Raw genomic sequence first — 10,941 nt, 5'->3', positions numbered from 1 at the left:
CTAACGCATAGATCCATAAGACATAGGGGTGAAGGCGAGAGGACAATTTTTTTTTCTTTTCAGAGTTCATCTTCATGGCAATGTTACTTAACCACATGCTGCAGTTGTATGCCTCTTGCGCCCTCTAGCGCCAGGTTCGTTTCCCAACATTGGGGCTGGAAGAAAAAAAAAGCTTACAAAATAATTAAAAGCTGTTGAATATGAATCATGGTGAAAGTTATCACGTTCTCCTGCGTACGTTGTACAAGAAAATCACATGGTCACTTTAATGCACCGGTTGTGTGGATCCCAGAACCTTTTGGGCTGTTTCATTTAAGTGGCCTCCCCAAAAAATGGAGCCTCCTGTTGGAGTACAGCTGGTGTTGCCTCCACTGTGGATGATGCCGAAGAGAAAGGGGAGATGAGAGAAAGGTGAATCGCGTTTTAGATTGAACATCTGTGACGTTCACTGTGAGCGTTCTGTAAACGCTCAGTCCGTCACTGAGACAGACCCATGACAGCAGACGCTATCAATAGCACTCTCACATTTACACATTTAATAGCACTCTCCTTAGATTGTACAGTGTAGGCAGGGATTACATTTAGATTTTATATGCACGTGTAAATGGTTTAAAACTTCCTTTCTTTATAAATCTTGTTTAATCATAAAGTGCATTTCTATATTTATCAATACCAATTACTTGTTAAAGTTTGTACAATCAGTGGGATCAGTTGCAATGCATATATGTGAATGATAAAAGTAAATTGCACATTTGTTGAAGGAAATGTAAGGTGCTTCATGAAATATTTTGTAAAAGATACATTCATTAAATTTCAACATTTTCCAAATGTTCTTGTGCTTCTTTATACCAAAAAAGAGGAAAGACATGTTGTTTTGGTTGTTTATAGCAAAGTATGGTATCATTTTAATGGTCCGGCCCACTGGACATCTACCGAGGCCGTATGTGGCCCACCATGTGAAATGAGTTTGACACCAGTGATGTAAAAAAAAACGACCATGTATAGTAAGGCGTTTTTAGCCGGAAAAAAAACGACCATGTATAGTAAGGCGTTTTTGGACGAAATTTTTAGCCGAAAAAAATGACCATCTATAGTAAGGCGTTTTTAGCCGAAAAATACGACCGTGTATAGTAAGAAGTATTTGGACGAAAAAAACGACCATGTATAGTAAGGCGTTTTTGAGCGAAAAAAAACGACCATGTATAGTAAGGCGTTTTTAGCCGAAAAAAATGACCATGTTTAGTAAGGTGTTTTTAGCCGAAAAAAACGACCATGTATAGTAAGGCGTTTTTGACTGAAAAAAACCACCATGTATAGTAAGGTGTTTTTAGCCGAAAAAAACGACCATGTATAGTAAGGCTATTTTAGCCCAAAAAAACGACCATGGTTGTACATGGCGTTTTTAGCCGTTTTTAGCCGAAAAAAACGACCATGTATAGTAAGGCGTTTTTAGCCGAAAAAAAACGACCATGTATAGTAAGGCGTTTTTGGACGAAATTTTTAGCCGAAAAAAACGACTATGTATAGTCAGGTGTTTTTAGCCAATAAAAACGACCATGTATAGTAAGGCGTTTTTGTACGAAATTTTTAGCCGAAAAATACGACCGTGTATAGTAAGAAGTTTTTGGACGAAAAAAACGACCATGTATAGTAAGGCGTTTTTGAGCGAAAAAAAACGACCATGTATAGTAAGGCGTTTTTAGCCGAAAAAAATGACCATGTATAGTAAGGCGTTTTTAGCCGTTTTAGCCGAAAAAAACGACCATGTATAGTAAGGCGTTTTTAGCCGAAAAAAAAACAACCATGTTTAGTAAGGCGTTTTTAGCCGAAAAAAACGACCATTTATATACAGTAACGCATTTTTAGCCGAAAAAAACCACCATGTATAGTAAGGCGTTTTTAGCCCAAAAAAAACTACCATGTATAGTAAGGCGTTTTTGGACGAAATTTTTAGCGGAAAAAAACGACCATGAATAGTCAGGTGTTTTTAGCCGAAAAAAACGACCATGTATAGTAAGGCGTTTTTAGCCGAAAAAAATGACCGTGTATAGTAAGGCGTTTTTGGACGAAAAAAAAACACCATGTATAGTAAGGCGTTTTTGAGCAAAAAAAACGACCATATATAGTAAGGCGTTTTTAGCCGAAAAAAAGGACCATGTTTAGTAAGGTGTTTTTAGCCGAAAAAAACGACCATGTATAGTAAGGCGTTTTTGACCGAAAAAAACGACCATGTATATAGTAAGGCGTTTTTAGCCGAAAAAAACGACCATGTATAGTAAGGCGTTTTTGACTGAAAAAAACGACCATGTATAGTAAGGCATTTTTAGCCGAAAAAAACGACCATGTATAGTCAGGCGTTTTTAGCCATTTTTAGCTGAAAAGAAACGACCATGTATAGTAAGGCGTTTTTAGCCGGAAAAAAAACGACCATGTATATAGTAAGGCGTTTTTAGCCGAAAAAAATGACCGTGTATAGTAAGCCGTTTTTGGACGAAAAAAACGACCATGTATAGTAAGGCGTTTTTAGGCGTTTTTAGCCGAAAAAAACGACCATGTATAGTAAGGCGTTTTTAGCCGAAAAAAACGACCATGTATAGTAAGGCGTTTTTAGCCGAAAAAAATGACCATGTATAGTAAGGCGTTTTTAGCCGTTTTAGCCGAAAAAAACGACCATGTATAGTAAGGCGTTTTTAGCCGAAAAAAAAACAACCATGTTTAGTAAGGCGTTTTTAGCCGAAAAAAACGACCATTTATATACAGTAACGCATTTTTAGCCGAAAAAAACCACCATGTATAGTAAGGCGTTTTTAGCCCAAAAAAAACTACCATGTATAGTAAGGCGTTTTTGGACGAAATTTTTAGCGGAAAAAAACGACCATGAATAGTCAGGTGTTTTTAGCCGAAAAAAACGACCATGTATAGTAAGGCGTTTTTAGCCGAAAAAAATGACCGTGTATAGTAAGGCGTTTTTGGACGAAAAAAAAACACCATGTATAGTAAGGCGTTTTTGAGCAAAAAAAACGACCATATATAGTAAGGCGTTTTTAGCCGAAAAAAAGGACCATGTTTAGTAAGGTGTTTTTAGCCGAAAAAAACGACCATGTATAGTAAGGCGTTTTTGACCGAAAAAAACGACCATGTATATAGTAAGGCGTTTTTAGCCGAAAAAAACGACCATGTATAGTAAGGCGTTTTTGACTGAAAAAAACGACCATGTATAGTAAGGCATTTTTAGCCGAAAAAAACGACCATGTATAGTCAGGCGTTTTTAGCCATTTTTAGCTGAAAAGAAACGACCATGTATAGTAAGGCGTTTTTAGCCGGAAAAAAAACGACCATGTATATAGTAAGGCGTTTTTAGCCGAAAAAAATGACCGTGTATAGTAAGCCGTTTTTGGACGAAAAAAACGACCATGTATAGTAAGGCGTTTTTAGGCGTTTTTAGCCGAAAAAAACGACCATGTATAGTAAGGCGTTTTTAGCCGAAAAAAACGACCATGTATAGTAAGGCGTTTTTAGCCGAAAAAAACGACCATGTATAGTAAGGCGCTTTTGACCGAAAAAAACGACCATGTATAGTAAGGCGTTTTTAGCCGAAAAAAATGACCAAGTATAGGAAGGCGTTTTTAGCCGAAAAAAACGACCCTGTATAATAAGGCGTTTTTGATCGAAAAAAACGACCATGTATAGTAAGGCATTTTTAGCCGAAAAAAATGACCATGTATAGTAAGGCGTTTTTAGCCGAAGAAAATGACCATGTTTAGTAAGGCGTTTTTCGCCGAAAAAAACGACCCTGTATAATAAGGCGTTTTTGATCGAAAAAACCGACCATGTATAGTAAGGCGTTTTTAGCCGAAAAAAACGCCCATGAAAAGTAAGGCGTTTTTAGCCGAAAAAAACGACCATGTATAGTGTGGCGTTTTTAGCCGAAAAAAAGGACCATGTATAGTAAGGCGTTTTTAGCCCAAAAAAAGGACCATGTATAGTAAGGCGTTTTTAGCCGATAAAAACGACCATGTATAGTAAGGCGTTTTTGTACGAAATTTTTAGCCGAAAAAAACGACCATCTATAGTAAGGCGTTTTTAGCCGAAAAATACGACCGTGTATAGTAAGAAGTTTTTGGACGAAAAAAACGACCATGTATAGTAAGGCGTTTTTGAGCGAAAAAAAACGACCATGTATAGTAAGGCGTTTTTAGCCGAAAAAAATGACCATGTTTAGTAAGGCGTTTTTGGACGAATTTTTTTGCCGAAAACAACGACGATGTATAGTTAGGCGTTTTTAGCCCAAAAAAACGACCATGTATAGTAAGGCGTTTTTAGCCGAAAAAAACGACCGTGTATAGTAAGGCATTTTTGGACGATAAAAAAGACCACGTACAGTAAGGCGTTTTTGAGCGAAAAAAACGACCATGTATAGTAAGGCGTTTTTAGCCGAAAAAAACCGACCATGTATAGTAAGGCGTTTTTGACGGAAAAAAACGACCATGTATAGTAAGGCGTTTTTGGACGAAATTTTTAGCCGAAAAAAAACGACCATGTATAGTAAGGCGTTTTTAGCCGAAAAAACCGACCATGTATAGTAAGGCGTTTTTGACCGAAAAAAACCGACCATGTATAGTAAGGCGTTTTTGGACGAAATTTTTAGCCGAAAAAAACGACCATGTATAGTAAGGCCTTTTTAGCCGAAAAAAAACGACCATGTATAGTAAGGCGTTTTTAGCCGAAAAAAATGACCATGTATAGTAAGGCGTTTTTAGCCGAAAAAACCGACCATGTATAGTAAGGCGTTTTTGACCGAAAAAAACCGACCATGTATAGTAAGGCGTTGTTGGACGAAATTTTTAGCCGAAAAAAACGACCATGTATAGTAAGGCCTTTTTAGCCGAAAAAAAACGACCATGTATAGTAAGGCGTTTTTAGCCGAAAAAAACCACCATGTATAGGAAGGCGTTTTTAGCCGAAAAAAACGACCATGTATAGTAAGGCGTTTTTAGCCGAAAAAAAACGACCATGTATAGTAAGGCGTTTTTAGCCGAAAAAAACCCGACCATGTATAGTCAGAGGTTTTTGACCGAAAAAAACGACCATGTATAGTAAGGTGTTTTTAGCCAAAAAAAAACGACCAGGTATAGTAAGGCGTTTTTAGCCGAAAAAAAACGACCATGTATAGTCAGGCGTTTTTGACCGAAAAAAACGACCATGTATAGTAAGGTGTTTTTAGCCGAAAAACCCGACCATGTATAGTATAGTAAAAATTTCGTCTTTTTTTTTTGGGGTAAAATTTTCATCCAAAAACGCCTTACTATACATGGTCGTTTTTTTCGGTGAAAAACGCCTTACTATATGTGGTCGGGGGGTTTTCGGCTAAAAACGCCTTACTATGCATGGTCATTATTTTTCGGCTACATATTTCCTCCAAAAATGCCTTACTACACATGGTCGTTTTTTTCGCCTCAAAACGCCTTACGATACATGGAGGTTTTTTTCGGCTAAAAACGCCTTGCTATTCATGGTCGTTTTTATTTTTCAGCTAAAAATTTCGTCCAAAAACGCCTTACTATACTTGGTCTTTTTTTTTCGGCTAAAAATTTCGTCAAAAAACGCCTTGCTGTACATGGTCGTTTTTTTCGACTAAAAATTTCGTCCAAAAACCCCTTGCTATACATGGTCGTTTTTTTCGGCTAAAAACGCCTAACGATACGTGGTTGTTTTTTTCGGCTAATAACGCCTTACTCTACATGGCTGTTTTTTTTTTGGCTAAAAAAGCCTTACTATACATGGACGTTTTTTTCCACTAAAAAGGCCTCACTGTACATGGTCATTTTTTACGACTAAAAACGCCTTACTATACATAGTCTTTTTTTTTCGGCTAAAAACGCCTTACAATACATGATCGTTTTTGTCGGCTAAAAATGCCTGACTATACATGGTCGTTTTGTTTCGGCTAAAAACGCCTTACTATCCATGGTCGTTTTTGTCGGCTAAAAACGGCTTACTATACATGGTTGGTTTTTTTCGGCTAAAAACGCCTTACTATACATGGTCGTTTTTGTCGGCTAAAAACGCCTTACTATACATGGTCATTTTTTTTCGGCAAAAAATTTCATCCAAAAACGCCTTCATACATGGTCGTTTTTTTTCGGCGAAAAACGCCTTATAATAAAAAAAATGACTTCAATAAGCCTTACTTATCATGTTGGTCAAAGAAAGAAGGGATATGGTTGCAACCTCTGGGGATTGAACACCCAACCGCAAGTTCGGGACATGGTTTCTCTACCCCTGAGCCACACCACCACATAACTTCTTGTTTGTTTTGTGTTTTCTTCAATAAAGCTGCAAATGGTGGTTAAAAAAAATGCGACCTTGTTACAAACCCTGGGAATCGAACACCCAACCACTAGATTTGGGACTTCAGCTTTCTACCACTGAGCTAACTCACCACAATGAACCTTTGGGTTGTTTTGTGTTTTTCCTCAAATAAGTTGTATATGGTGGTTAAAGAGTAGACATTGTTGCAACAACCAGGGATCGAACACTCAACCTTTGGTGTGGCACTCCATCACGCTACCACTGAACCAAATGACCACAGAGAGCAGTGGAGTTATGTGTTTTTTTTTTTTTTATTAATCATGGTCGTTTCTCTCGGCGAAACGCCTGACTATACATTGTCGTATTTTTCGGCTAAAAACGCCTGACTATACAGTACATTGTCGGGGGGGTTTTCGGCTAAAAACGCCGTACTATACATGGTCGTTTTTTTCGGCTAAAAACGCCTTACTATTCATGGTCGGTCTTTTTCAGCTAAGAATTTCATCCAAAAACGCCTTACTATACATGGTCGTTTTTTTCGGCTAAAAACGCCTGACTACACATTGCCGTTTTTTTCGGCTAAAAAAGCCTTACTATAAATGGACGTTTTTTTTTCGACTAAAAACGCCTTACTACAAACATGGTCGTTTTTTTCGGCTAAAAATTTCGTCCCAAAACGGCTTTCTATACATTGTCGTTTTTTTTCGGTTAAAAACGCCTGACTATACAGTACATTGTCGTTTTTTTTTTTACGACTAAAAACGCTTTACATAGTCGTTTTTTTCTGCTAAAAACGCCTGACTATACATGGTTGTTTTTTTTCAGCAAAAAAAGCCTTACTATACATGGTCATTTTTTTTCGGCTAAAAATTTCGTCCAAAAACGCCTGACTATACATGGTCATTTTTTTCGGCTAAAAACGCCTTACTATACGTGGTCGTTTTTTTTTTTCCGGCTAAAAACGCCTTACTATACATGGTCGTTTTTGTCGGCTAAAAACGCCTGACTATGCATGGTCATTTTTTTTCGGCTAAAAATTTCGTCCAAATACGCCTGACAATACATGGTCGTTTTTTTCGGCGAAAAACGCCTTACTATACGTGGTCGGGGGGTTTTCGGCTAAAAACGCCTTACTCTACATGGTCGTTTTTGTCGGCCAGAAACGCCTTACTATACATGGTCGTTCTTTTTTGGCTAAAAATTTCGTACAAAAACGCCTTACTATACATGGTTGTTTTTTCCGGCTAAAAACGCCTTACTATACATGGTCGTTTTTTTCGTCCAAAAACGCCTTACTAAACATGGTCATTTTTTTCGGCTAAAAACGCCTTTCTATACGTGGTCGTTTTTTGCTACTAAAAACGCCTTACTATACATGGTCATTTTGTTCGTCCAAAAACGTCTTCCTATACATGGTCGTTTTTTTCGGCTAAAATTGCCTCACTATCAAGGTTGTTTTTTTCGGCTAAAAACGCCTCACTGGTCATTTTTTTAGGAGGGCTAAAATGCCTTACTATACATGGTCGTTTCTTTTTTGGGGCAAAAAACGCCTAACTATAAACGGTCGTTTTTTTCGGTTAAAAACGCCTTACTATACATGGTCGTTTTTTTAGGGGGGGGGGGCTAAAAACGCCTTACTATACATGGTCGTTTCTTTTTTGGGGCAAAAAACGCCTAACTATAAACGGTCGTTTTTTTCGACTAAAAACGTCTCACTATACATATTCATTTTTTACGACTAAAAACGCCTTACTATACATAGTCGTTTTTTTCGGCTAAAAACGCCTTTCTGTACATGGTCGTTTTTTTGGGCTAAAAATTTCGTCCAAAAACGCCTTACTATACATGGTCATTTTTTTCGGTTAAAAACGCCTTACTCTACATGGTTGGTTTTTTCGGCTAAAAACGCCTTACTATACATGGTCGTTTTTTCCGACTAAAAACGCCTTACTGTACATGGTCGTTTTTTTGGGCTAAAAACGCCTTACTCTACATGGTCGTTTTTTGTGGCTAAAAATGTAGTCCAAAAACGCCTTACTATATACATGGTCATTTTTTTTCAGCTAAAAATGTAGTCCAAAAACGCCTTACTATATATACATGGTCGTTTTTTTCGGCTAAAATTTTCGTTCAAATCCCCTTACTATACATGGTCGTTTTTTCGGCTAAAAACGCCTAACTCTACGTGGTTATTTTTTTTCGGCTAAAAACGCCTTACTATCCATCCATGGTCGTTTTTTTTCGGCTAACAACGCCTTACTACAAACATGGTCGTTTTTTTCGGCTAAAAATTTCAACCAAAAACGGCTTACTATACATGGCCGTTTTTTACGACTAAAAACGCCTTACATAGTAGTTTTTTTCGGCTAAAAACGCCTGACTATACATGGTCGGGGGGGTTTTCGGCGAAAAACGCCTTACTATACATGGTTGTTTTTTTCGGCTAAAAACACCTTACTATTCATGGTCGTTTTTTTTCTTTTCAGCTAAAAATTTCGTCCAAAAACGCCTTACTATACATGGTTGCTTTTTTGGGCTAAAAATGCCTTACTATACGTGGTTGGTTTTTTGGGCTAAAAACTTCTTACTATCCATGGTCGTTTTTTTGGGGCTAAAAACGCCTTACTTTATATGGTCGTTTTTTTCGGCTTAAAATTTTGTCCAAAAACCCCTTACGATACGTGGTTGTTTTTTTCGGCTAAAAACGCCTTACTATACGTGGTTGTTTTTTTCGGCTAAATACGCCTTACTATACATGGTCGGTTTTTTTCGGCTAAAAACTCCTTACGATACGTGTTTTTTTTTTTTTTAGCTAAAAACACCTTACTATACATGGTCATTTTTTTCATCCAAAAACGGCTTACTATACATGGTTGTTTTTTACGGCTAAAAACGCCTTTCTATACATTGTCGTTTTTTTCGGCTAAAAATGCCTTACAATACATGGTCGTTTTTTTGGGCTAAAAACGCCTGACTATACATGGTCGTTTTTTTTCCGCTAAAAACGCCTTACTTTACATGGTCGCTTTTTGTGGCTAAAAATTTCATCCAAAAACGCCTTACTATACATGGTCGTTTTTTTTTCAGCTAAAAATTTCGTCCAAAAATGCCTTCCTGTACATGCTCGTTTTTTTCGGCTAAAAACGCCATACTATACATGGTCGTTTTTTTCGGCTAAAAATTTTGTCCAAAAACCCCTTAAGATACATGGTTGTTTTTTTCGGCTAAAAATTTCGTCCAAAAACCCCTTACTATACATGGACGTTTTTTTCGGCTAAAAATTTCTTACTATACATGGTCGTTTTTTGGGGGCTAAAAACGCCTTACGATACATGGTCGTTTTTTTCGGCTAAAAATTTCGGCCAAAAACCCCTTCCTATACATGGTCATTTCTTTTTGGCTAAAAACGCTTTACTATCCTGTACGTGGTTGTTTTTTTCGGCTAAAAACGCTTTACTATCCTGTACGTGGTTGTTTTTTTCGGTTAAAAACGCCTTACTGTAAGTGGTTGTTTTTGTCAGCTAAAAACGCCGTACTATACATAGTCGTTTTTTTTCGGTTAAAAACGCCTTACTATACATGGTCGTTTTTTTTTCGACTAAAAATGCCTTACTACACATGGTCGTTTTTTTCGTCGAAAAACGCCTTTCTATACTTGGTCGTTTTTTTTTGGGCTAAAAACACCTTACCATACATGGTCGTTTTTTTTCGGCTAAAAACTCCTTACTATACATGGTCATTTTTTTCGGCTAAAAAAACCTTTCTATGCATGGTCTTTTTTTTTGTCTAAAAATGCATTACTATACAGGGTTGTTTTTTTGGGCTAAAAACGCCTTATAAAAATGTTAGTTTCTTTCGTATAAAAACGGCTTACTATACATGGTCCTTTTTTTTTTGGCTAAAAACGCCTTACTATACATAGTCGTTTTTTTTCGTCTAAAAACGGCTCATCGTTCACTTCAAAGCTATTTGTACAGGCTCGTTCGCAACCGACACATCACTTGTGAAAATGTTGGTGATTGAACAGTCAGAGGTGCTGCCAAAAAGAACCCTTTCTGCACTGAAATACAATGAAATTAATTTTGATTCCGTTTGCTGCAATACAAACCGGATACTTCATACTTGACCATAAAGTTAATTTAAAACTTAGTACCTCAATTCAAAAACAAAGTCTGACGTTGAAAAAAAACGTCGTTTTGTATTTGTAAGACTGAATATGAAAATAAACAGAATTTAATTTTCAGTGAGGATCAAATCCAGTTTCAAAGAAAAAAAAGTCTATCGTTTCAAATTCAGATTGTACAATTCAGATTCAGTTATTCAATATGATTCAGAGTAAAATTTACAAATCCATCCATTATCCGAGGCACTGACCTTCAATTCACGTAATTCAAATTCAGTATAAACTATTTAAAAGTTATTTACGTTTAGTTTTTGGTGGCAAATATTCCGCCACACAGCGTCACACCTACTTTAGTTTTGGTTGTAAAGTGTCCTTGAGTGTCTTGAAAGACGCTTATAAATGAAATGTATTATTATTATTTTTATAAGAAATTTCAGGGGTTATTTTTACTGACCATTCATTGTTCATGACATGTACAAATGTTTGTTTTCCTAACACGCTGTCCA

Source organism: Hippocampus guttulatus, chromosome 4, assembly GCF_054856545.1.
Source record: "Hippocampus guttulatus isolate MCC_2025c chromosome 4, RoL_Hgut_1.0, whole genome shotgun sequence".
In the NCBI taxonomy this organism is placed as follows: Eukaryota; Metazoa; Chordata; class Actinopteri; order Syngnathiformes; family Syngnathidae; genus Hippocampus; species Hippocampus guttulatus.
The sequence above is the reverse complement of the archived record's forward strand: the minus strand, read 5'-3'. Positions refer to the sequence as shown.